The sequence below is a fragment of the Ambystoma mexicanum genome, chromosome 5p (genome assembly GCF_040938575.1).
Source record: "Ambystoma mexicanum isolate Mex_15411 chromosome 5p, UKY_AmexF1_1, whole genome shotgun sequence".
Taxonomy (NCBI): Eukaryota; Metazoa; Chordata; class Amphibia; order Caudata; family Ambystomatidae; genus Ambystoma; species Ambystoma mexicanum.
The window spans coordinates 543,273,672-543,300,315 of record NC_090930.1 but is presented as its reverse complement, the minus strand read 5'-3'; positions in this window follow the sequence as shown (position 1 = coordinate 543,300,315).

The window sequence follows — 26,644 nt, the reverse complement described above, 5'->3', positions numbered from 1 at the left end:
GGAGGAACACCCCGCCTTGGATCAGGTACGACTCTTGGAGACGGGCGAAAGTGTTGACACCACAATCTCAAAGTCGTGATAATTCCAGTGGGGATCAGCTGTTAGTATGAGCACGGTAAGTTTAAGTAGAGTAAGAAGAGAGTGAATGTGTAAGGAATGAAAGTTGGAATGAACGTCCAGAGTAGCTTTAGAGCGTGCAGGAGCACAGTATAGAATGAAGCCCACCGCACTCCAGGAGGTGCGCCGTGAGGAGGGTAGCTGAAAAGAACGAAGCAAACGAATGCATTCCGGAGAACCGGAAAAAGAGAGAGAGTCTAGGAGAAGCGAAGGAGGAGAGGCGGCGGAACAAAGGTAGCCGCGAGGAGGGGAGGCGAAAAACTCGCTAGAGGAAGCTCGTCGAACGGAGAACACAGAACGCCAGCCAGAACTAGGAGCGATACAACACACTGGGCGGAAGCTTCAGTGCGTTGTTATAGAAAGACTGTAAGGCAACGGCCATCTTGGGGGAAGACTAGACTGCGCCTAGCGCTTCTAGCAGTTGTTCACGCCTTACGATGAGAAAGAGCCATCAATACCATACTTTCCAGGGCCGGGACATGACAACCTTTTATTTACCTGTTTCACAGGTAGTAGCGTTATGTAACAGGCCCCCGCAGTGCCTTGCTGTTACGTTCTCTGGTTACTTAGTGTGTGAGCTTCATGTCTGCCAATGCTCTGTTGAGAATCCCTTGATGCAGTACACCTGCAACATATCAGTATTGTAGCCACAGTGTGTCTCAGGCTCGCACTTACTGTGGATCGTGTGATGTGGTTTGCTGGGCTTCCACAGTGTTGGCTCCCCATTCCATGGGCAACAATATCAGCTTAATGTTTCCCTTGATGCAGCTCGGCACTGTGTCCCGGGCAATGTGTTGCATCCTGCCGTTTTGCCCGTATTCTATGTCAGTTTGTTCCGTGGTCAGCTGTTCATTGGTTTATTTTCTGTAAAGTGGGGGTGGCGCAGCTCGGTCGCCGGAGCCCACCCAGTTTTGATCTTAATGCGCTCACGGGTCGGGGTGTCCAAACTCACACGACCCGTGTATGTATCAGTTTGCTGCACCGGCTCGCCCCCTGCAGCCTTCGGGTCCACGTCTTCTCCGTCACGCTCAGACGGTTTCCCTCTGCTAGCCCATGGGCCGCTACCTTTCAGTGCGATATGTTGCAGGGACCCAACACACCTCACAGCCCATCCTGCACCCGCGGCTATGTCCGAGCTTTCACCCGGTGACGGATCAGACTTCTCTGGGCTGCTGGTTTCTGCAGTCGGTGTTTCGTCCAGAGGAAGAGGAGGTCTCAACGTGGAGGAAAGCTGAAGGTCGTTGCACTGCCAGGGAAGAAACCAGCCGCAAAGTTTCCCGGTTACAAGATACCACCCTTTTCTTCGCGGTAGTGGTAAACCGTGGTATTCCAGTTGCCGGGGTGCTTGGCACGGGCAAGGCGGCCACGAGATGGTCCAGGAAGGCGAAAACACGGGCAAACTGGTTATCCCCACCAGTCAAAGGAAGAAGACTCTCCGGGCTGGAGATCTCCTCTGTCGTTGGGAAAAGTGGTGAGACGGTTCCGCAGGGCTCCACCGGTGGTGTCGTCGTTGCAGGTCGGCTCGGCTTCTCCCTCCTCGGATTATTTAGGTCCTGTGGCAACTTCTGAAGTTCCAGTCCCCAAAGCCCTGCTTTTATGCAGAAAACCCCCATTCATTCAGCCTAGCTATCACTCAAACATGCTAAGTGGTGAGCCAGGTGGCTCACCACTTGGGCTAGTCACACAAGAGTGCGACTTGAGTTGCCGAGGCAACTCAGTCCAGGGTGCCTAAACCCCCTCCCACACCCCCTGTGGTACCCAGACAGAGTGGCACCACTTTTGGAGGCTTCTGTGGAGAAGCCCGCCAAAAAGTGGAACAAAGGGCTCGACTTGGGTTGGTGTCACAGAAGCGAACTCAAACGCCATTTTGGAACCAAGTTTCGGCAAAAAATACCAACCGGTAAATTTATGTTAATTTAATAAACCGGCGGTATGTTCGAGGCTATTTTAAAAAGTGGTAGCCTCCAACAATGGGAAAATCCCATAGGAATATATTTGCGGTCGAATATAAAAAGTAGTATCCACTGCCACCAGCCAAAACTCGGTCGAGGGGGACTGGACAGTGCCCCCTCGAACAACAGACCCCGGGGCAATCGAATTGCCCCGACCAGTACGTCCACAATATGATGGTTTGTACTGGTTCTGTTCACAATTTGAGACTAGTAAAGCCAATGGTGACTTTACATGCCCTGGGAGACAGTAGTCAGTCCCAGGGTATGGAGTCTATGTTTGGGGGTCGCTACGACACCCCTGGGTTACTGCACAGAGGGTGCTGTGTAGCCCACATATCAAAAACACATGAAACCCTATGGGGAAAAGGACCCCATAGCCCATAGAACACATACAAAGCCAAAGGAACACCTCAAATCATGTCTAAGAGTGGGAGGAAAAGCGTCTCACTCTTAGCAGGAGAAAAAATAAACCCCCAAAATCCAGCAAAGCTGCTGGGGGACTCACTAGGTTTGGGAAATTAGCCTTTACAGAGAATTCTCCCTAACAGCCGTGCCCTTGTTAAGGGCACGGCTACCGCCAAACTCGCTACCGGCCCCGGCACCTGCGAATGGGCCATTTTCGGCCCATTACGAGATGAATGGGCCGGTAATTGTCCATTCGCGGGTGCCGGTATTGCGAAGGAGCCAATGCTGGTTTGTTTGCCCCTTCCTCCTTTTGATTTATTTGGCATTCTAGTCCACGGGTTGTTGTGCACAGTCCTCTCCATAGTCTCCCAGGTGGTGGCTCTCTGAGCTTTGTCTCTGTGCACATTGTAATTTAATCCAGTGTACGGGTGCCATCCTTTCCGTGTCGGGGTACGTTGTCACCCTCTGTGCTTCCGCTCTAGTGTCTCACCCTTTGCTCCCCACCTTCGTACGGGAAACCCATGGGCTCACCACTTTGTGATCCACACCCTGCAAATTAATTTTGTTGCTACCCCCTCAGCAGCTCCTCCCGGCTCGCCTTCTCTTCCCTACACCGTGGAGAAGGTATTCACTGTACTTGGTCTGGTCTTCTGTGCCTCTAGGTATCTCGCACGACGTCAGTGCTTTTAGGCTGATGTCTCCCGCAGCGCCCCAGCGTGGTGCCCGGACCCCCGGGCCAGCCCGTGATATGGACATGTCTCTGAATGCCAGCTAGAGGCGGCCCAGCGTACACCATCCAGCACCTTGATTTTCTCCACCCCGGTGCAGGTTGACAGCGGTGCGGGGCCCCCCTCAGTGAGGGCCTTCCTACATGGGGACCGTGGTGCCCTGCTTCCCCGCCGGCAGGCCAGCGCTTGTGCCGCTCACCTTCCCTTCAGTACGTTCTTCTCTCTCCACTCAGGGACCTGCCGATGTTCTGCCTCCCACCGGCATCGTCTCTCATCTGGCCGCTCTGTCGCGTTCTCTGGCGCGTTCCCCAATTTCAATCGCCCCGATGGCAGGCTGGCCTAGTTCCGCTGCAGCTCTGTCTCGGTCCCGATGGACCCTTTTTTCTGTCTGTGTGCCGTGGGGAGCATGCCCAGTTCCCTCCTCTGCATGCCCGACGCGCCTCGGGTATCAAGGCTGCGCGGGTCCCCCTACTAGGCACTGGGTCATCGGGTCCGCCACTCCAGCAGGGCCTCCGCTGGGTAGTCACCCAGACCCTGGTGCGACATTCCCCATCTGCTCAGTGACAGATGCCTCCTGCCGCAATCAATAATATCCGACATTGTGTGCTGCACGTGCCTTCCAGTCAGTCCAGGTGCTCTGTGGATGACTGGAGCTCCCGTGGGATCCACCAGCTCTGCGTTCCAGGTCGGACGCGTCCTGCTGGGGCAGCTGTCCCCTGGTTCTCTTCTTCGCCACACACCTTATTTCTGGGTCGTCATCAGTTCTTTAACCACACAGGCCCCTCTAAGCGCCTCCCCTCCACGATCTGCCATTTTGAGATCAGGGGTGTGAATCCACCTCGTTCTACTCCGTCCTGTTTTGGATTGCCCAGGTCCCTATTTGTGACAAGAATCTCCCTCGGTGTGCTCCGGTCCTTCCTCGACCCTCATGTCCTATTTTGTTTCCAATTACAGCGGATCATGCCAGTGTTGGCTAGTTTGATGACAGGATCTCGACAGAGCTCCGAAACTAGCAGCCTGCTACATGACCGCCAAGCCAGGCCCCCCGCACAATGAGTTTTCTGTTCACAAACTCGTGATGGATTACCTGGTTACTCCCCTGCCAAGAATCCCCCTCTGGGCTTGGTAGATCCCCTGCTATACTATCCTGTCAGGTATCTTTCCCCCAAAGGCTTACTGCCTGATGCACTTCTTTCACCAGGATTTCTATTAATCTTTCAGTTCTCTTTCTCTTTGAGTATAACACAGTTGTATTCCTTCACTGTTTATAATGTATTGGTTCCAGGTATCACTTGTTCCAACTTCCCCCATATTGGCATCCCTTATATGGAGACTTGTTCTAGTTCTAATTGCTATCTTCATTGTTAGCATTCATTGGCTTGTGGCAATACTTGTTCGAATCTTCTCTATATTGTCTTTTCATACAAGAAGATGTGTACAGATCTTTCCTCTCAATTGCTTTATTAAAATTCAATTGTTCATGATAACATTTACTCTACCTTTACCCATATCGACATCTCATATGTGGAGACTCAGGTAAATTCTTTCTATGTCACTTGTTTGACCTTTAAAGTAAGTTCCCAATTGTTGTCGGCACGCCCTGGGACTCACAGTGCTCTTGGGAAGACTCACTGGTGTTTGCTGACGTGTCCGACCCTTGGCGTAGAGCTGCAGCGATGTATGTGCCTTTGGGAAGTGTTCCCCGCTTTTCAGACCCTCTCACGGTTCTCCTGTCAGCTTCTCTGTCGTCTGCCGGTGAAACTTCTGTGTTTCACCGTGACTGCAAGAGCCTCTCCACTGCTGCCAGTCTGCAAACGGACCTTATGTGGCACCCACCTGCTTCTCCCAATCTCTCACCATCTCGGAGGGAAGCACCTGCTTTCTCCCACAGACTTCGCTGGCATGTGTCTGCTTTCAGTTCTGTGTCCCGTTGCACCCGCTCTGTATCTCTCTACTCCTGCTTCACAACTCCCATAAAAAGGCACACCATTTTTAAATATCCCACACAGCTGATTGGTATTACAACAACTAGCCTGTACATCAGTGTTTCTTCTGCTACACATTAACTCCTTTCTCTTCTTCTTTGAGAGTTGGGGTCCAGAGGGGTTTTGGAATTTTTAAAGCTGTTTTGCCTAAGGTTTTTGTGCACATCAAAACCAACATTAACAGGAGATGTTAAGTGAGCATTATGTATACATGAAGTGTGAATGGTATCCTGCCTAGGGTGTTTAGCAAGAAGGGGGTTTAGTATGTTACCACTGGAAGGATTGGTATAATGGCAACATACCATAAGGAATGTAGGGGTTCTAGTGATAGTTTTGACAGTGAAGGTTTTGAATGCCAAAGGTTCTGACACAAAAGTGGCGAAAAAAAGTTTCGTTTTCTTTTTTTATGGGGGCCCCCCAAATCCCTTTTTTTCAAATACTTATTTTACAATACGAAATTGAAATAAACCCTTTAATATAAAAAGAAATACATTCAAAACTTTTTTTCCGGCACTTTTGTGTCGGAACTATTGATATTCAAAACTCTTGTTTCGAAACTTTGACTGGACCCCAATGTAGGTATTATAGGGTCATCTTCAAAATGAATGGAAGAATACTGCGTCCCTCCTGAAGGGGTCGCCTCATCTCCCTTACAGCCATCTCCTCCCATATTATCCTCCTTCTTAATACCACCATCAGGATCCGGTAGCGGCGTCTGTCCCCTGGCCACATGGGAGGAGACTTTAGACCAGGGTTCAGTGGACTCCGCAGGATTCATCGCTGTACTGAAGCAAGCCTTCTCCATGGCTTAGAGCACTTGTTTTAGGTGGGATAAATTGACTTCCCAGATTTTGCTGATGACGGCAACATCATCTAAATAGGTAATGCTAAACTCTTTTAAACCAGACAGGACCACCAGGCTCTGAAAGGTTGCAGGGGCATTTTGTAAATATAAAGGGGGTGACAGTAAACTGGTAGTTCCTCTCTGTTTTGGAAAATTCTGATCTTTCCTTTATCCTACAAGTCAGGCCAACCTTCCAGTACACGGCCATGAGATCAAAGGTACTCATCCATTTGACAACACCTAGTTTGTCGATAAGCTCATCTGCATGAGCTGTGGGGTGAGCATCTGTCTTTGTCACATATTTCTCTATATTCCACATTAAAGCAGACCTCAGTTTTCCTGTTGCTAGATTTTTAAAGAACTAGCCCCAGAGGACTAGCCCATGGGCTATGGGATTGCTCAATAACCCCAAGATCCAAAATCTTGGAAATAACCTTATTGATGTGTACTTTACCTTGTCAGACATCCAGTGTATCCTACTTTTTACCAGCAGTGACGAACCCAGGGGTTACTTCCCTTTTTACCAAATTAAGGGCATTATTCCACTCCCAAAAATCAAATATAACAAAAAGGTTGGTTATACCCTCCCTCCAAGTAAGAAAGACATGTAGTACTGGGACGAGAAGGCCCTATACGGAGGGGATGGAAAACTACCACCAACATTCTAGTTGTTGTGAAACAGCAGAAAGTGCTCCTCGCATAAAGTGGGAAGTCAAACATGGACAATGTTGTTGTAGCAGTGGTAGCATCAGGAGTTGTGGTGGCAGAAGAAGTAGCAGTCGCAGCAGGAGGTGGAAGAACTAACTGGCAGAAAGGAAGGAATATTGGCAGCAGAAGTGGTCAGAGCGGACAAGACCATGATAGCAGAAAGTGTGAAAAAGGTGGAAAAATGTGTAGCAGAACGAAAGAGGAAGCAGCAAAACAGGCTACTTCACAATGGGAGAGACTGTCGGAAGATCACTGCGGGAGACCGAGAGCCGGTAGAAACCAGGGCTCCACACATCAGCACCGCCTCCGTCTTTCCAAGGCAAAGACATCAGGAAAGGAGGGGAACAGAAGGAATGCTTACAGCCAAGAAAATGCCATATCCCGTTCTGCCCAAGAATACTGCGCTGAACTGTTGTAACAAAGCTGCAACACCTTATTATCGGGTTGCGGGACGGATTCCAGCTGTGATAATGTAAGCAGCACTCATTGTCAGGCATGGACTCCACCCGCCACTGGTATTGTAGACTGCCGACAAGTAAAGGACTTTATCCAGTCCGGAGGGCGCAAGGGATCCGAAAAAAGGTTGTGGGAGCATCTCAGATGATGAAGACTTCAACAGCTGGTAACGCCGGCAGGTGCAGTATCACTCAACACTGTGCTGATAACCAGTAAGAAGCGGATGAGAAAGAATGCATTTCTGGGAGCCTGACCAACCTCTGGTGAACCAAAGAAACAGGTACCAGTTGGGGGCTGGTGGAAAAAGGAATGGGTTTTAAGACATTAAACCAACAATAATTATACAGAGAAAGAAAGAGACAAATAAAATGCCATAACACGGCATATCTTGGACAGATAAAACACACTTAGGTGACTGGTGCGACAGGATAAAAGAAAATTAACCTACTCTTCCTCGTCCCAGAAGTTCTGGGACAATCTACTGAACGTTCATTTGGCATAGGAACAGACCAACTCTACGATTTAAAACAATCACTTGCCATAATACCACAAGGAAAGACCAGGGGATGTGGATTGTCCCCCCTGGCATTGTTAGTTCTGTTAAAAGGGGAGAAAGTCACTTTCCCTGATACTAAGCGGACCACAGGCAAGATAATTATATTTGGAATTCTGTGACACTTGCAATTTTGGAAACCCCTGAGTTTCCTACATTTTCATTAATACTTACGAATCGAAACTTGGGACAACTGTGAGAAACCTGACGGTGTCTCACCCGTTAGTCCCTGGGGATTTGCCATCCAGGTGGCCAGGACATGACCATGGCTATTGGATCCAGTTCCTGGGGGTGGACCAGTGTGGGAGGATCACCTGGATGGGGGGTCTTCAGGGAGTGGAAGTGGGACACCAAAAGGTGAGACGCGGTATCCCCTTCCTTATGACACCTTTTCCTCATCCAACCAGGTAGGATATCTAGAAACTAAACCCCCACCCCCTTTCCCGACACAAACACTTTCTCACAGGTAGTTAATCGTGAGAGACAACGGACTAACACCAGAGCCGTACACCTGACATGTCCCAACACAAGAGACAGGCAATTACTGATAAATACACACACCTGACTTTCATCACACTTCTCCACAGGGATAAAAGGTGGAGCACAAAAGCACACGGTAAGCAAGGCCAAACGCACGAGGAAGCATCTATTCCGGAACCACAGTTTAAACCGAGGAAAAAGGTGGCGAGACCGTTGAGGATGACAAGGAGGGAGTTAACCTGGCCCTTTCCAAAAAAGGATCGCGACTTTCCAGAAGCCTCAAAGAAAAGAAACATAAGACTAGGAATAATAGCTGACGATCAGTGTATCATGTGTGAAAGGTACACGGGACCCATCCGCTTTGATAGCCAAAGCAGGGAGAAGTGATTGCCACTGTGGTACTGTCCTTAACTCCGACAGCAAAGCAACGCCAACGAGTTCAGAACAGCCGGTGAGTCGGGAAAAACTGATAGCAGACCGGACTGTGTGATACTCAAGGTTGCAAGCGGCAACATTGTATGAACAAAGAACTTGTGTGCGATTGAACTTTCTGAAACCAAAATAGGTACCAGATACAGGGTGGTCCAGCGCCACGTGGATGCTCACTGGAAGGCCTCTGTTTGGTACCCCACAGTCTGTAAAAGATTGTTGAATGGTGAAATCGAAGTGGTCCTGCAGCAAGTTCCGGTGCACATTTGAAAGTATTTGATTGCCTACGAACACAAATTGGTCTGAGCCCGGAAAGGGGGGGACAAATTGGTTAAAAAGGGCATCTGAGCCCGAAAAAGTGGGATCCGGGGTGAACAGTAAAACTCACCCGTGAAAATATTGTTGTGGCAAATATGAACCTGACTGAGGGATGCCTGCGAAATGAAATTGGTCCGAACCCGACTGAGGGAGGCTAATTGTGAAAGAAGGATCTGAGCCCCGGCTGAGGGGGATGCAGGGGAGAAGAGTAAATTGCCTGACTTGAATATTTGGAAAGGAACATTTCTTTGTTGTTTTTTTTTTTTGGTACATCAGGCCCTCTGAAGCATGAGACTTTGAGCGAAAAAGACTTGGGCATTGAAGACCCTGATGTTGGTAAAAGGAACTGCAACCATGTGCCGAAGAAGCCCAAGAGTGTGCTGTGCTCGAGTGACCTGCCTTGTCCCATGCTAAAACGTGGGAAGGGAGGCCAATGGTATCAGGTGATATTATCCCCATATATATAGTCGCCGTAAATAATATCGCCGGGAAAAGGTTGTGGTGATATTATAAACTTTGGGGGTTGCAGGGGTGTCCCCCGCATGTTCCATGCAATAATGTCGCCACAAAAAACGGCAATTTTTCGGCGATATTTTTGCATGGCGAGATTTTTGTGGCGACATTATTACATGGAACCGAGGCCAATGGACTAAACATCCTGACTTATCATTTTGTGAACATTATCCCACACTCATTGGTAGCATAGCAGTAAGGATTCACTATAGTTTTTTTGTAGTATAGACCCTTTTTATTTGTCTAGACGCCACTAGCACTGTATTATTATTATTTGATGGTTGTAGCATGCTCCCATCTTAGATTTAGGTTTAGATAGTCATTTTTCACACCCCTGATAAAGTTCAGTAAACACCCTTGAACTGTGATCACTTGTGTCTGTCTTACTTTGATACCATGCCTTCCTTACAAACCAAGTGGAGGAAGGCTGCAGGAAAACATCCAAGAATAGTTTATTTTCTCCCTAATAGTAGGTGTGTTCGGAGCATATAAAGTGTGAGGCTCAGATTAAGGTTTTGACACAGGACAGTGGACATTTTCTTAGAGATTCTGACATCCTGACGACTGTCTCATTAGTTTGGTTTTGTTGAGGCAGGGAAACCCCTCATAGATTTGGAGCTACAGAGGTATTTCTCCACCCCCTTTTTATTATTTTAAATAAAAGCAGTGGCAAAACCACTACCTGTATCAGTGTCTGTTTATTCTGACCCCTCACACAGCTTATTTCCCTAGTGTTAATGTCATGGATTCTCCAGTCTATTCAACCTCGAGTCAGTGAGAACTGACTCCCAAACTGGCCCAGAACCTGCTGGCAGTCCTGCAACTGCTGTTCTTTCAGGTCTGGAAAGGGAGATCCATACTCCCTCCAGAGACCCATCTGTGGACTCTGAATGTAACAGCTCTGGCAGGGGATTATTCTCCTCCTCATTCTTCATCATCAGTCACTAGAGCCAAATCTAAGTCACCCCTGCTGTAATGTGGTTTCACTCAAGACCCTGTCTATCTGCAGAGGGGCCTTTGGATCAATTAGGTAGTTAACCTCACCGATTTTCTCCAGCACCACGTAATGCCTGTCCAATGATCTTAAAGACTACTGGGTTTGACATGTTTCATAATCCAGACCATCTGTCTTGCAGTATATTCTGTCACAGTGGCTTTTTGATCATGCCAGTATATTCATCATCTCCTGGGTAGCTTTGAGATTCTTCATACTCTGTGCCATCTGCTTGTCCATTCTGGATCTGAGCCCAAGCACATAATCCACTATGTCATGGGGATGTCTTTGGGGGTTAGCCTCCCATCTTTCTCACACCAGAGTTAGTAAATACCTAACAGGATGACCCAATAGAAGTTCAAAGGGAATTAACCCTACGGCAGAGGAACAGCATCCCATTTTCTCCTCAGGTGGTCTTCCAAGCCACCTATCATGACTTCCTGGGTATTGTTGCATCTCTCAAGAAGCCCATTGGTTTGGGGATAGAAAGGTGTAGAGAACTTGTAAGTAACCCCACACTCCTCCCGCTATGCCATCATATATTCAGATATGAAATTGGAGCCTCTGTCAGAAATTACCCTGTTAGGGAGCCCCACATTAGAGAATATCTCTATTAAAGCCTTCACAGGCTTCGGTAGTCTTCAAGGATACTGCTTCTGGGTACCAGGGTGCATTGTCTACCATGACTAAGATGTACTGGTTCCCTGAATTGGTTTAGGGATCTAAAGGATGCATAATGCCCATGACAATGCTCTCAAAAGGCCACATAACCGCTGGTATTGGAATAAAGCGGGCCCGTGTCACCCCATCTGACTTACCAGAAATTTGGTTAGTATAGCAGGAAGGTACACATTCCTTGATTCTTACTCCCATCTGAGTCCTTTAAAAATGGGCGGACAACCTGCCAGCTGTCTTGGTCATGCCTAAGTGAGCCGCTAAAGGAATGTCATGAGCCAAGTCTAATAGGCTTTTGGATTCAACCGACCTCCAGTTGGTCCAAGGCTCAGAATTCTTGGGTTCACTGTACAGGAGCCTTTCTCCCAATATACCCTGAACATCCCAGGGACTTAGCCCTGAGCCTGTTTCTTTGCTTGCTCTCGTAGATTTGCTAGTTTGCGATGGTCTCCCTGCACAGAAAAAAGTCATCCTGATATAGGTAAAAGGCCGTGGTAGCCTAGTCACTGCAAGAATGGTACGCTACAACTTTTTGACCACCACTAATCCCTTAGGCAACATTCAAGAACGAAAAAGAGAATCTTCATTTGGGGTATTCTTGGTGGGCGTACCTGATGCAGTCAAGAAGCCCCTAACTTTCCAGAGGAGCCATTCGTCATGAATAATACCAAATGCATAGCCTGAATCAGTAAATATTGTTAAACATTTTTCCTCAGCTAGTTCACATGCTCTTGTTAACGCAATAAGTTCAACAACCTGAGTAGAAAATATATCAGGGAGTTGTACACAATCAGTTAGCTCATATGCAGTACATACCTGTGAAGGCATCATGAAGAAGGACATAGACAACAGATTTCAAATTCAAAACAACCAAGTTTATTAACTTTAATGTCAGGATGGAAAAAGGTCTAACTTGCCCTATACTAAAGTGGGATTTACCTACTGAAATAAAACTAAGGAAAGTCTCAGTCAAAGAGTACAATTTAGGAATCTGTCTGTGTCCAACACCTATGCTTACCCTCATAACTAATCTATATAATGTGTAGCCCGAAGTATAAAACAGTTTAACATAGTAAAGTCTCAAACTTCCCTTTCTTAGAATTAGAATACAGCGTGGCCTAGAGCGCCATCGATGTGGCCGCTCTTTTAATGTCCTCCGTGGGGAGCCCGGTGCTATGTAGGAATTAGGCAGTTCCTGCAACCTGAACAGGTTGGAAACTAAAGCTACTGCACCCGGAACACCCCGAGCACAGCTGGTGCCAAAATGTGCAGCTGTCTCACATCCTAAATCCCTGAAATTGATTCGGAAAGTCACTGCTCGCCGGCATCGCTGATTCCAAAATGGCGGACGGGCACTTCAGCGGAGAGGGGAGGAGCAGAGAGAACGCGGGGGGCGAGGGAGGACTGGCATCCCTGGGACCCAATGTCTTCACGGAGCACCGTGCGCCGCGTGACTGGAGTGGACTTGGTGCTTCCGGGCGGCGGACGCGGAGTCTGTGGGGGCGCTGCCCACACCCACTGCACGGTGAGCAAGGCAGCAGCCCAACGCATCGGGCCATCGCGGTGCTTCCTGGGGGCGCGCTACTCGGCTCCCCGCCTGCCCGCCCACCCCGCCTCACACTCACTGATCTATGTACCTGCGGTTCCCGACCTGTGTACACGGCACGTCGGAGCTATCCTGCGGAGCAGGTCCGCCTCGTCCTTTGTCCCTGCTCCGATCCAAGGCGGCAGCGGCTTGCGGGCTTCGGGTCGGAAGCCAGCCCAGCCTACCACTGCGCCGCGCTCGTCACAGAGCCTGCCTGCAGCACTGAGGTGCATGTAGCCCCGAGCGGGATAACCCTACCTGGAGCCCGGGACCTGACTGCAGCCTGGGGCTAGTGTGAGGCGGACAGTCGGGGGAGCACCTGTCTGAGGCCCAGTGGAGGGCCACCTGTCCCCCTCACCCCCACCATGTAAGACCGACCCAATCAGGGTCCCACGAACTCCAACGGGCCTTCTGGTGCCCCATCCACCAATTCCTGGGGCACCCCAGCCCACCCAACAACCGTTGCCCCCCCTCAATGGGGTGCTATCGATTGACTACACGACACTGGACAGGGGAAGCCCTCTCCTCCCATTCTTTTCACCCCCGGGAGGGGAGCGTAACCTCCAGGAGCCCTGGTGCGGGTGAGCGGGGGGGTCCTCTGGAAGCCTGCAACACAATACGCGGGTGACCCACAGGAGCGCCCTGCCCCATCTGGTGGGCGCTACAGTGCTGACCTACCCGAGGCTCTCTGATCTCATCGGGCCTCCTGGGGCACCCGACATCACTCCTGGGGCGCCCCGGCCCACTCGGCGACCTTCTGCCCCTCCGCTGAGGATACTCCCGGACACCTCACAATGCCAGGAGAGGAGGCCTTCCTCTCCCCACCTCCTCTGTCTCTGGGACCCAACGATAACCCTCTGGAAACCCAGCACCCATGAGCGGGGGATCCCGGGATCTCTTGTCTACCCACTACCGCCTACAGTGTATGGGGCACCTCCACCTTACCCCAGAAGACCGGTGGGGCCCTTGCCTGCTCACACTCCACTTCGCCTCATAAATTGACTGGCTTCCAGAGGAACCCAACACCATTCCAGGGGCGCCCCTGCCCATCCAGCGACCCCCCTGTCCTCCATTGCCCTGCTCAGTAGAGGGGACATCATGACTAAGCAACCTAAACCCACGAAGAATACAGATATTGCTACAATGCTACTGGCGGCAGACAAGGGGAAGAAACAAGACCCTCCCAACTCCACGCCACAGATGAACCAGGAGGGCAAAGAGACCCTCGCAACCAGAAGCGACCTACTGGCCTTTATGGCCGACATCATAGCTGAATTTAGGTCCTGCATGTGCGAGCTCTCGACGAAACTAGAGCACACAGACCAGAGGGTAACAGAGGCAGAACAAAGGTTGGGGGAGGTTGAGGACCAGGCCCAAGACTATATCACGTCTATAGACGGAATCCAACACTCCATCAGAGCCCTACAAAACAGATGCGAAATCCTGGAATTTGAACAGGAGGACCTTGAAAATCGAGCCCGGCGCAATAACCTACGAATTTGAGGTATTCCTGCCTCGGTTCCGGATCAAAATCTAACGGAATACGTTGGGGACTTCTTCCAGAGCCTTCCCCCACACTTAGACAAGGCCCTACTCCTATTAGATTGCACCCATAGGTTTCGCCCACGCCGCAGAGTGCCGTCAGACTCTCCTCCCGATGTCATCACCAGAGTGCACTTCTTCACCACCAAAGAGGCCATTTCATCAATCTGTCGCACCCGGGACGAGCTAACCTTTCAAGGCTCCCCTCTCCAAATCTACCAGGACTTGTCCCTCCTCACTCTGCAAAAAAGAAGATCTCTCCGACCGTTGGCTCTTTTCCTTCAGGCACAACAGGTCCGCTACAGATGGCTCTTCCCAACAGTGTTACAATTCACCTACAAAGGCACCCTACGAAGAATCAGCCACCTAGAGGATGCCGCACAAATAATGCATCCACTCTCACCCGAGACTACCTCCCCAGGGGCCTCCGACACTGCCACAAGTGGGGATTCTATACCCCCGCCAAAAGAAAAGCAGAATACATGGACATGGGTCCCAAGGGACAGAAGGAAGAAATGAACGAATGCTACAAGAAGGCGCATGGACACGAGACCAGGAAGCTATCACGTCAGATACTGATAGCCCACAACCCTCGCACAACCGGGGTCTGAATTGACGTGACCCTATTTCTCCTTCAGACCTGATTCCTCGACCCTGACGAGAAGCCATAAACTGAAACACTGCAGAAGAACCAGCTCACATCTATAGCAGCGGGCACCCCTCCCCCCCACCCCACGGCTCCTGCCCACTTCCGAGGTATGTTACAGCTACAAATCCTTGGAATGCCAGTTATAATCTGGCTGCAAGTTCCAGCCATGTTGGCTGACAACGTTTGTTTGGCCCAGTTGGCCTGGGGTTGTGCTGGCCCTACAAAGCCGGCCCCCCTCTAGTTAATACCCGGCCTCCCTGTTGGAGGCAGGGACTAAAAACCCAAGCGCAGGATAGCCGGCAACCCCATCTCTCCGAGCAATAGCTGACTTCAACCCGACCCATACCTCTGACCTGAACACAACAGAGGCTCCCCCCCCACCCGGGACCATAGCACCTTGAGAGTCATCTCCCTCAATGTCGGGGCTGAATCCCCCCAACACCCCAAACGTAAATCTATCCCTCAGAAGCTCCAGGACGAGGAAGCGGCAGTGGCCCTGCTCCAGGAAACCCACTCATTGCCAGCAGAATTCGGGCACCTGCGCTCACAACAATTCCCAAAGCAATTAATTGCCTCAGTTGGCAGCAAGAAAGGGGGCACCGAAGTTTTCTTCAAGAAGGGGCTGAACCCCCACATCCTGGAAACTAAACTCTGCCTGGAGGGAAGATTTGTGGCAGTGAAGTGTCTCCTGCTGGACCATCTATTTACCTTCATCTCGGTGTACGCCCCGAATACAGAACAAGTTGCATTCTATGAAGCCTTGAACACCGCCCTGGTCCCCTTCACAGAGGGCCAAATCGGGATGGGATGAGATTTCAATGGAGTGCCATACCCCACGAAGGATAAGTCACACCCGGCGTCCTCCGGGGACACCGCCCTTGCCCTCGGCCTGCTACGATTATTTAGGACCCTGGAAGTGGTGAACTCATGGCGGGTGCTGCACCCCTCGGAAACAGACTTCACCTCTTACTCTTACGTCCGTAGAACCTTCTTGAGGATTGACCTCCTCCTGACATCACCACAGGTACTTGCCTTCCCCAATGAGGTGTCTATCGGATCAAGAATACTGTCCGATCATGCTCCGGTAACCCTGGAAATCCGCATTCACGATCCGACCCCCACAGCTCGCCGCAAGTGGTCACTGTATGACCCAATACTAAACGAAATGCCAATAAGGGACGCTATAGCAACGTCAATCTCGAACTTCTTCCAGGAGAATCCCAACGTAGACACCTCCCCGGCCAACACCTGGGACGCCATGAAGGCGGTCATCTGGGGGAACTGATAGCCCGTGGAGTGGCATACCATAGGAACAAGAGGCAGATGTATGTGGCCATTGAGGAAGACCTTCAGGAAGCGGAAGCCAGGCATAAGGAAAAAGGATGGTCCCCCAAGATACAACGAGCGCTCCGGACGGCACGAAAGAAAATCAAGGCGCACTACGCCGAACATACGGCGCACTTATAAGCGAAGGCCAAGCAATTTTATTATGTCAGGAACAATAAAGCAAACAAATTAATGGTAGCAAAACTCGCCAAAATCAAGAAGAATAACACTATTATCGGACAGCAAGACCCGCAGGGCACAACCCAACACTCGGGGCCGGAGAAATTACGGCTAGCAACCAACCATCTGGTGCAAGTGATGTCCGCACCGCCACGAAACCTGCAGGAGCAGACAGAATACCTGCAGAAGGCCACCCTCCCTCAGCTGAAGCCCTCAGCTCGAGACACCCTGGACGCACCAATCTCAGCAGAAGAGGTAGAGAGGCTTAAATCCAGAGCTCCCAGACCAGACGGATACACTGCTAAATTCTACAAAATCTTCAGGCATCAACTACTACCACCACTGGTGAATCTCTTTAATTCCTTCTGGAGCACAGACACTGTAACCCCCTCCATGCAAGAATGTATCACAGTCCTCTTGCCTAAACTTGGGGGGGCACCCAGCGAACTCAGCCTCCTACAGACATATTGCATTGCTGAACATCGTTGCCAAAATTTACTCTAAGGTCCTGGCAACACGTCTCTCCCGCATTTTGCCTGACATAATCTACCCAGACCAGACCGGATTAATTAAAAACAGAGCAACAACTGATAATATACGCAGAACACTGGATCTGGTGGACCTGGCCACCCGGAACTCTCAAGGCCTGGCACTCCTAGCCCTTGACACCACCAAAGCGTTCGATAAAGTGGACTGGACCTTCATGAACTTCACCTTAGAGGCCTTTGGCTTCGGACCAGAGCTCTTGGCGAACTACAGATCACCAAAGACTCTCCTGAGAATTAACGGCACCCTCTCCGCCCCAATCCCCCTGACTAGCGGGACCAGGCAGGGATACCCGCTATCACCACTCCTATTCGCCTTGACTATGGAACTCTTTGCCCAAAGAATCAGACTAAATAACTCCATCAAGGGACTCCAGGTCGGGTCCTCCCAACACAAAGTGGCCTTATACGCGGACGACATCCTACTTACCATCTCACATCCTTGCCTCTCACTGAAACACGCCCTGGCCGAGATAAAGAACTATGGTAGGGTCACGGGTTTCTCTATCAACTTTAACAAATCTGCAGCTCTTGGGATAGGCCTGACCCCGTCGGAAAAGGAAGCCCTGACCCTGCTCTTCTCCATTCAATGGAAAACCACAGCAATCCCCTACCTGGGGGTCCAAATCCTGGCGAACCCAAAGGATGTCTACCACGCAAACCCCTCCCTCCCCCTCTTTAAGGAACTGGCAGATGACTTGAAGTGATGGAAATTACAGGAAATCTCATTGATGGGCCGCATCACTGCCTGTAAAATGAACCTTCTTCCCAGATTCCTATATGCCTGCTCCTCACTCCCAGTGCCTATCCCACTCCCAGCTCTTCGGGACCTCCAAAGGAATATGTTGTGGTTTATTTGGAGGGGGAAAAAAACCTGAATCCCCCTAAGAACGATGCTAGGGAATGCCAGGTTGGGTGGCCTGGTAGTACCCGACTTACAAGGATACCAGTTGGCAGCACAACTGGCAAACACCCAAGCCTGGCGAGTGTCCTCTGCCCGCCCAAGATGGGTGGAACTTGAATAATCCCGCCTATCTCTCTCCCTACGCTTCCTCCCACACATTCCACTGCCTATGCGACAGAGAGACTATTGCTTGCCACCAGGCACACTGTAGACACATGGGACAGAGCACTAAGAAAAAAAGGGATTCCTAGAGGTCTGAGCCCCTCATCACCGGTATTCCATAACCCAACCTTTTCTCCTGGTATGAACCCCCGGAACTTTAAGAACTAGATTACAGGGGGCTTGGAATCACTGGGCAACTGTTCGAGGGGGGTGGACCGCGCACTTTCATCCAATGCAAGGAAGACTTTCAACTTCACAAGACCGATAGGTTTTCCTACATCCAGCTTCGCCATTGGTGCTCCCACCCACAAATCCTTCTCGCAGCAGTCCGCCCTCCTACAGCGCTGGAATTAATTCTGGTAGATCTCCCGGCCTGAAGTAAGATCTCTGCCCTGTATAAACGTTTCTAGGGGGACTTCCTTGCCGCCAAAACTCGCGCCATGGCACAATGGGAGGCAGACCTAGGCCATGCCATAGAGGACCAGACCTGGGTGGACATATATTCTCGGGCGCACTCATCCTCAGCATGCATCACTAACAGGGAATGTGCCTACAAAATATTGCTAGGCTGGTACTATTCCCATCTGAGGCTCCATCACATGAACAGTTCCCTGGACCCAGCATGCTGGAGACAATGCGGACACACGGGGTCCTTCCTCCACATGTGGTGGACATGCCCACAAGCGCAACAATTTTGGAGACAATGCTGGAATATCATTGAAGATATCACCCAAACGACACTCCCCCTAGAGCCTGAACCCATTCTGCTGGGCGCCCCGGTCCCCGGTATGAAGTTCAATAAACACCCTTGAACTGTGATCACTTGTCTGTCTAACTGTTTGATACCATGCCTTCCTTACAGTACCTTCTGATATATCTTATCGAAGTCATTTTGGAATCAACCCCTTTTATAATTAACTGACTGTTTTCATTTTCATTTTTCAACTCCTTTATTTGTAATTGAAAGGTCATAATGTCATCTAACAGCCCTCTAATATACATATTCTGATCATTTACCTTATGTTGCAGTGTGCTCACATTTTCCACACACCCTTTATGTGCATCTTGCAGTAAGAAAACTGAGTTTCACGCCCTGCACTCTCTTGCTGCTGTTTTATTTCAACCAGATCTTTGTTCACTTAACAATGTTCCCATATATAATCATCATAACATAGTACATATCCTCCTTATATAACAACTCAACCGTATTGTCACTCATTTTTTCCACATCTATCGTGTCCCATATTGCATAAAACCATTGTATGATAGATGGTGGTTCCCTCTGTTTCCATTGCCTGGCTATACACCTTTTTGCAGCCATCATTAAGTTAGCCCATAACAATTTTGCTCCTACCCCAATGCCCTGTTGGTCATATAGCATTACGCCGAGGAGCATCTCTGTTGCCGAGACCCCCCTGTCCACTCCCTGAATGTCAAGCACTTTTGTTTTCACCTCTTGCCAAAAATGTCAAAGCCGCTCGCAACCCCACCATGCATGTTCCATCATTCCCACTTCCCCACACCCCCTCCAACACTCTGCTAACAGGGAGGGAAACATTCTGTGAAGCTTTTCTGGATTCTAATGCCACTGGTGTAGCACCTTGTATTGTAGTTCTCTGTGTTGTACCGAGGTGTACGATGTACACAAGCTCTTTAATGCAACCCCCCATTCCTTGTCGGTGAACACCTTTCCCCTCACCTTCCCCCATTTCTCCCTGAGTGCAGTTCCATCTTCCTCCTCTCCCCTTAGTAATATCTTATAGATTGATGATATTAATCCCCTGTTGTCCTCTGTGGACGATATCAACTTTTCCCACTCTGTGTGATCCCTTGTAGCCCCTTCCATCATTGTGGGGTTACCTGTCCAGTGTCTTAATTGTTGGTACGCAAATAGGTCCCCCTGTTTGAGACCCAGTTCCCTTTTGCACTCTGTGGGCTTCATTACAACTTTTGCAGAACGGGTTAACGGGCTCCGCTAATGCATGCAGACTTGTTAAACCCGTTCCGTGAAATTACGAGGTTCCCTCGGCAGGACCCGGTAAGGACACCTGGTAAAACCAGGCGTCGTTACTGGGTCCCGCGAGGGGAAGAGAGAGCTAACAACAGGCCGCTCGTAATCGGCCCGTTGTTAGCTCCCTCCCTCATTCCCATTTAGCCCTATGGGTTCCTGGAGGGAGGAATTACCGGGCCCTCCGAAATCAGAATGGCCCGGTAATTCCCCATTCTGGGAACCCGGACCCGATTTTGGCATGGCTACCGCCAAAGTCGTAATGAGGCCCTGTGAATGTCTTGTAATTTGTACCCTAATATAGATCTCCTATCTCGCTGATCCCCCCGTCGGTCCACCGTTTAAATCTGCCATATTCCCTACCTGGAGGGAAGGCAGGATTGCCAAGAATGGGCATCTTCGGAGATGGCCAGGGGGATAGCCTACACTTCCTGTTTAGCTGGTCCCAGACCTTCATGGTATTTCTTGTGATTGGATTCTCCCCTAGTCCCTCAGGTCTGTCTGTCCACTACTCTCATCCCCGCAATTTTACAGAGGTGTTCTCCTGCCACTGTCTGCTCCATGCACTCCCAGTGTTTCGTATTATCTGCCCTTCCCCATTCCGCAATTGCTCTCAGCTGTGCCGCTTGGTAATACTTTATTATATTGGGGCAGGACACTCCCCACTGAGCCGTACTCTTCAATAGTGTCTTCTCTCATCCTTGGTTTCTTCCCCCACAGATAAATCCCATAATGCATTCCTGAATCTCCTTCATCATTCTCCCCGGCACTGCAAGAGGAATTGCCTGGAAAAGGTATAGAAGCCGGGGGAGTGCATTAATTTTTACAACCGCAAACCATGAGATATATAGCCCCCTCCATCTCATCAGCTCTGCCTTGATTTGTTTCATTAGCGGCGGATAGTTTGCCCCAATTATTTGTTGTATGGATGCAGTTAGGTTCACCCCCAGATATCTAACTGGTCCGGGAGCCCATCTGAAGGGATTGTTTTTTTCTAACTCTTTCTTTTTCCACTCCCCTATGGATATGTTCAAGATCTCTGACTTCCCAAAGTTCACTTTAAATCCTGACACTGTTGCGAAGGCCCTTATCTCCTCCATTATTGCTGGCAGAGATTTCCCTGGTTCAGTGATCATCAGGATCACATCATCGGCAAACAGGCCTATTTTGTGGTGCGCCCCTGCCCATCCAACTCCGCGGATTTACCTGTTCTCCCTGAAGGGCTCCATCACCAGCGCAAAAAGGAGCGGGGGCCAAAGGGCACCCCTACTTTGTTCCTTTCTTTATGGAGAATGGGTCCGTCAGCTTCCCGTTCACCTTAACCTTAGCCCGGGGATTCTGATAGTTGGCTTGTATCATCCTCATGAAGTGCAGCCCCAATCCTACCATCCTCAGTGTCTGTTCCATGAACACCCAGTTGACTCAGTCAAATGCATTCTCGGCATCTACCATCATCAAGCAGGCAGGGTTTGCACCTCCCCTCCTTACCGCCTTATCTATAATGTGGTGCACCCTTCTTATTTTATCAAATGTACTCTGTCCTTTAATAAACCCCTTCTAACCTTGCTGCCAGTACACTTAAGTACAATTTAGCATCTATGTTGATAACGGCTATGGGCCGGTACGAAAAACCTTCTGAATGTGAGTGATGGATGTGCACCATGTTCATAGATGTGGTTATCTCCCCCGTTTCCCTAAACCAATTGAACACTTCAGCGAGGACCTTGGCAAGTAATTCCCTGAACTTTGTATAAAATGCTGCAGTTAGTCCATCCTCCCCTGGGCTTTTGTTCCACTGCAGCCGCCCAATCGCTCTTTGCACTTCCTTGCATGCTATAGGTTCCTCTAGTTGTTCTATTTGGTCAGCGGTTAGTCGTGGCCCATCCCAAACTGCCAGGTACGCCTCCTGTTGTTCCCCCTTCACTGGACTCAGTCAAATGTCTTCTCGGCATCTACCATCATCAGGCAGGCAGGGTTTGCACCTCCCCTCCTTACCGCCTTATCTATAATGTGGTGCACCCTTCTTATTTTATCAAATGTACTCTGTCCTTTAATAAACCCCTTCTAACCCTGCTGCCAGTACTCTTGTGTACAATTTAGCATCTATGTGTCATGATCTCTGCTTCCAAAAGATCAGGACTTGCCCGACTCCCTTGGAAGCAGACCCATAAACCCGGTTCCGAGTGCCAGCCAGTCCCAATTGGGACCTTTTGGACCCTGTCCTGGCGCCAGTGGCACCAGGCTCATAAAGATGCCCAGTCCCAGCGCTGGAAGCGCCGGGCTCATAATGCTTGGGTGGACTTACCTGCAGCAGACCATGCTGCTTACTTACCTGCCAGTTGAGCCCCTGATCCTCTTCTGTTTGGGACTACTTTTCCTGTTGGGTGGGGCAGGAGCCACTCCCTAGGTTCAGAACACTGGAACTCTTCTGGAAAGCAGGAACTCTTTTCTTACCTAGGCGAGGCTGTGGAAGGAGACACCTAAGCACTACAGGAGGCTATTTACACCACACCCGATGGATGAATCTTGCTTTGCGTTATTCTGCATTCTCTGCAGCAGAACGCTCATCGTGTCTTCTGCTTCTGATCCTGGGCCTAAGGGAACAAAGGCTTACCATCCTGGAATCCAGTCTTCAGCAGCACCTGTAAAGACAAAGCAAGAACAGATTAGCACTACGGTCTTCAGTAGCAGCACATCTCTTACCTGGTCCATCGGCTGTCACCAACGCCTCGCGCTGCATTCCGGCATCTGAAAGACAAAGGCTTACCTACTCTTTTCATGCTCCGGAGGTCTTTGCACTGCATTCCGGCATCTGAAAGACAAAAGCTTACCAGCTCTTCGCACGCTCCGGAGGCCTTCGGCGCTGCATTCCGCATTTGAAAGACAAAAGAAGGTGCGTTTAAAGACATTCGGCCTCATTACGACCCTGGCGCTAAGTGACAAACGATGGCGGTAAATGCTTACCGCCATCGTTTTCCGCCAGGTCCGATCATGACTCCTGACCGTAAACTACGATGCCAATAGCGGCATCGTAGTTAACGCTGCCGCTAACTGCGCTAAGGGTGCGCGCACGCGACCGCCCACACCGTACTTAGCGCCATGGCGGAAAGGCACGCAAATGCCGACCCAAGCGGACATGCACCTAACGCCATCACCGAGGCCGCAAAGTACATTACCGCCATGGTGCAAATAACGCCATCGCGAACCAACCGTAAAGGGCCAATTCAAGTGAATGCAGCTGCCACAGGTGCACAGAAACAGCACAGGTGAAGGCAATACAGACTCAGGGGAGTACAAAAAGAGCACACCCCACCCCTACCCACACCCAGTCACACTCCACAATGATGCCAATACGACTAGCAATGTTGGGGCTGGAGGACCTGATAGCAATGCATGTGCTACTACAACAGCAACAACAACAACAACAACAGGCAGCACAGAGGAGACGCAGGAGGAGAAGGAGGGCAAGGCAGGCCCAGCAAGCCCCACCAGCACAGCCAGTGCCACCACGCAGGCAGCCCCCAATCCCACGCATCAGAGCCAATCCAAACAACCTCACTGCTGAGCAGATCCACACCCTGTACCGTTTGGACCGGGACACCATCACCGCCATCGTAGACATGATACACGATGACATCGTCAGCATGATAGAAAGTCCAACCGCCATCCCCCCCTACTGAAGGTAGTGGCTGTACTCCACTTCCTGGCCACAGGCACCTACCAGCACACAGTGGGGCACCTGCATGGCATTTCACAACCATTATTCTCACGAACACTCATCCAAGTGCTCGATGCCCTCCTCAAGCACACAGACGACCACATCTCATTACCACGGACTGCCCAGGAGATTGCAAACACCAAAGTGGGTTTCCATGCACTAGCCAGCATACCCGGTTGCATTGGTGCCATCGACTGCACCCATGTGGAATTGGTGGTTCCACGTGCCATGGAGGTACCGTACCGCAACCGGAAACAGTTCCACTCTATCAACGTGCAAATGGTCTGTGACTCCAACAAGATCATCACACATTGTTGTGCCCGATTCCCCGGATCAACCCATGATTCCATGATCCTGAGGAACTCCACAATACCACGCTACATGGAGCGACATGCAGGCCCAAGATCCTGGCTACTCGGTGAGTGCTATGTCATGGAAGTGGGCATGGGAATGACGTACCAGTGCATACTCCACCTGGCAGAAAGGGGGGGGGGATGATGCATACTCCACCTGGCAGAAGGGGGGGGGGATGATGCATACTCCACCTGGCAGAAAGGGGGGGGGGGATGATGCATACTCCACTGGCCTGTGAGTAACACAGAGAACGGATACAGAGGAAGGGCACTCACAATGCACAAAACCCCTCTGCATACATAGGGTGATGGCATGCAAAACAGGCCATGGCAGCAATGAGCATATACTGGTTGCATAGTGTGAATCAATTAGTGCATGTAGAAGTGAGCCAAGGTAACAGTTCCATGCCAGCCATGGTGGAACATCATGTTCCTGATCAGACAACATGACTGACACATACATTTTCGTCTACATACAGGTGATGCAGGCTACCCCCTGAAGAGGTGGCTCCTCACGCCAGTCCGGAACCCGCAGAACCAGCACGAGGAGGACTTCAACCGTGCACATACACGTACTCGTGTGGTCATAGAGCAGACATTCGGCCTCCTGAAGGCACGGTTCCGAAGCCTCAGCAGGTCTGGTGGGGCACTCCTGTATGGCCATGAGAAGGTGGCAAAGATCGTCATGGCATGTGTCATGCTGCACAATATGTGCGTCAGACGGAATGTGCCCCTGCCCCCTGACGCAGAACTGCAACCACCTGACGATGAGGGTGAGGATGAGGAGGGTGCAGATGGGGCGCCACCACATGGAGGAGGCGATGTACAGGAGGGGCGTGCCATGCGCCAAAGTATCATCAACCACTGCTTCTAGCACACACGGCTGGTGTTCATCGCATGGAGACTGCACTTGGGGCACTGTGTGTCTCTGGGGCATGCACACTGTGGACTGTACACCAATAAAGCACACATACGCAATGAAAATGTCCACACATTTCCTTTTTTTGAAAGAAAAAAGTGTATTGGAACCATGAACTGTCGTGTCACACCCCCTCCCACCTCCCCCCTGCACACCCCAACACACACCCTCCCACCTCCCCCCTCCCCCCTGCACACCCCAACACACCCCCTCCCACCTCCCACCTCCCCCCTGCACACCCCAACACACCCCCTCCCACCTCCCACCTCCCCCCTGCACACCCCAACACACCCCAAGTAGCTGTCAACAGATGCCTATGACAGTGTCCACAGGCCGTCACAAGCCCCCTCTCCCGGCACCCGGGGCACCCCTGGCTGTGGAGCGCAGGTTGCGTCCGGAACGGCGCACGGGGCTGCTCTGCGCAGAACTGGCAGTGGAGGATGTCCCTGGCTGCTCCTGTGCATGCACGTCCTGTCGTGTGTGGGTGAGGCCAATGACCGCACGACGCAAGGCCGCAAGTTCTGCACAGATGTCCCTGGACATGGCCTGCATGGCATCCCTCAGGGTGGCAGTGCTCTGCGCCACTTCCGCCCTTAGTGTCTCCGTGGCCTGTTCAATGCTAAACCTAGCCCCCACACATTCCGCTGCATGCTCATCCAGCATTGCGGACAGTTGATGCTGCCGTTGTGTGATGTCCTCGAGGGACGGCTGGCCGTGCTGGCCCATGGCCAGTGCAGGTGGAGTGATGGAGGGGCTGGTCCCCTCCTGTGGAGTGTGGACAGGGCATGGGGTGGAAGGCCACTCCTCTGCCTCAGTGTGCCCCTGTGTGTCGCCCTCATGGGGGCTGGCGTCTGAGAAACAGGGGGAATGTAGTTGGTCAGTGGGGTTTCTGACCTCCTGCTCCATGTCCGAGTCAGAACATGCAGCTGTTGCAGCTGTCTCCCCGATGTTGCTGCTGGCCGCTGACCCCCTGCCTTCTGTGGCAGGCAATGTCGGTGGAGGTGGAGCAGCAGCTGCTGGCCTGCTGCCAACAGGGGTGCTTGCCGGTGGGACCTCCGGTATGCCTGCAGTGGGACCTGCTTGTCGTGGGGTCTGCCTCACTGCAGCTGAGGTTGAGGGTGCAGGGAGGTTGTTGGTGGACTTCGCCCTCTTCGGCGCAGGGGTCTCCTGGTCCTCTGGGTGTGATTCTGTGCCTGTGGTGGAGCAAAGGTGGGAGGGCGTTATTGATGGGTATACGGACTTTTGAATGACAATGGTTGACATTATTTTGGCCAGTGGATGAGGCAGATTTCAGGCAGTGCCATGCAGGTTGTCTCCTTTTGGTGTGGCATGTGGATGCAGGTATGCGGGTGCCAGCAGTGTATGCAGGGTGGTGCTCGCATGTGGCTATGGGCAGTATTGATTTGTGTTGCATTTACACTCTAGGGCAACCTTGTGCTACACATGATTGGACTGCTGTGTCTATGGCATGTCTTGTATGAGGCACCTACCTTCATCGCCTGATGTCGGGGCTCCCCTTTCCATCCCTCCAACGCCTTCGATGGATTCCATGCCGATGGTGGCAGCACAGATCTCCTCCCACGGTTGGAGTTTCAG